The sequence below is a fragment of the Leucopleurus acutus genome (genome assembly GCF_964270905.1).
Source record: "Leucopleurus acutus genome assembly, chromosome: 18".
NCBI classification, from domain to species: Eukaryota; Metazoa; Chordata; class Mammalia; order Artiodactyla; family Delphinidae; genus Leucopleurus; species Leucopleurus acutus.
Window position 1 is genome coordinate 70,422,308 of NC_139160.1, and position 2,018 is coordinate 70,424,325.

Here is a 2,018-nt window from a genome sequence, read left to right on the forward strand (position 1 = left end):
TACTGGAACTTTTAAGAAGTTTTCATCAATAAAGTTTTGTTTTCTACTTTTAATCATGAGAATGTTTTGAACCTTTGTTTTAAGAAGGGAGTACCCTTATAATCTTGTTTGAAGTACATGGCAATTTGTCAATTCTGTGTAAGTAGTATAAGAAACATCTTCTATCTGACTTTTATAATCAGTGAGACAATATGCATATATCTATAATTTTAGATTTTTGTTTAGACTTTATAAGAGGAAATAGAAAACTTAATTCTTTAGCTTGAACCAAATTAAACTGTAATTTTTGTAGGTCAAATATGGTAGAATATCAGCAATTGCATATAGTTCAGCCAAATATTTCAGAGAAGAGATTGGTAAAGAAAGGAGATGAATGCAACATAAAATAGAGAATATAGTGACATCTAGGAAAAGAGGATGAGTTTATACGTATTGCTTATTGGCATAATCAACTTTTATAAATGGCTTAATATATCCAATCACTTAATAACTTGGCTTACAAGTTTGGCATTTATCAAGAGCACACTGAGACTTACAGGGACTGCTTTTCCAGAATGTGTAAGCAAGTGACTGCACCTCTCTCTTTCAAGATTAGTAACATTCCTGTCATATTTAATTTCTTGGTCAGTTTTTCTTAGAAGTCTCCATAGAAGCAATGAAAGTTCATATTACTGGCTCTCCACTAACTAGCTGTATCACCTTGGGCGAGTTGAGATTATTTTTCCTGTGCATATTTCCTCATTGGTAAAAGGGGGATAATAGTATCTATTTTATGAATTGTTTTGAAGAATAAATAAGTTAATACATGTAAAGTGTTTAGAACAGTGCTTTGTAGATAGGAATTGCTCTTTAAGTGCTTGCTATTATTATTGGCCTAAACGATGTGTATTTTCCTGTCAGAATCTTGATGGAGAGCCCTTTAAACAGCATCTAAAGGAACCAATTTCTTACAAATCAAATGTACACTCCTTAGTTGCTGTTCCTTAAAAAAATATTTTGTATTCAAGAAATGTTGCTCTGGTTTTACAAGCACTTGTAGTACTGAAATGTTCACATTGGCTATTTGTTTTTACCCAGCTCTCAGGTCGTAAAAAATGATCAAATCCTGAAACTGTTACTTTTCCCGCTACTAAGCCCCATCATCAGGCCAAGCTGGTGCAGCAGCTGTAATACTTCCCAACTTGCCTTCTCCCAGACACTGGAGGGGCTCAGGCAAGGTGATCTACAATTCAGTCACACTCTGTATTTCAATTTTACCCACAGAGTTCTCCCCCTCATTCACTCAACAAACTAATTTGAGCACCATTACCCACTAGGTGTTTCATGTAAAGTCACTGATCTCAGAGCAACCACAAAAGAAGTGGCATCTCCATTTTATTCAGATTCTCAATGGTGAAGAAACTTGCCTAGGATCCTAGGATGTCTCAGTTTGCTAGGGCTGCCATAACGAAATACCAGATTGGTGGTTTAAACAACACATTTATTTTCTCATAGCTCCAGAGGATAGAAGTCCAAGATCAAGGTGTTGACAGGTTTGGTTTCTCTTGAATTCTCCTTGGCTTGCAGCTGGCCCCTTCTCCCTGTGTCCTCACATGGTTTTTCCTCTGTGCAATCATCCTTAGTGTCTGGGTGTCCAAATTCCCTCTTGTAAGGACATCAGTCAGATTGATTAACTCACCCTAATGGCCTCCTTTTAACTTAACTTTGAAACGGCCCTATCTCCAAACAGTTACATTCTGAGGTATTGGGTATTAGGGCTTCAACATATGAATTTTGGAAGGGGACACAATTCAGCCCATAACTCAGGGTTATGACATGGCTCAGATGGGATCTGAACTAACATCTGCCTGGCTTGAGGAAGTTCTCTTTCAACAGGGTGCAAGATGCCCTGCAGAGATTTAGACTTGACGTTGGCAAAGTGGTCATTTAGGCAATATTTATAGGATTCCTGCTAAATATCAGGAATGGGGTATGTAAGTCAACAAAATAGTTCTTGATTTCAATAAGTTTACAGTCTA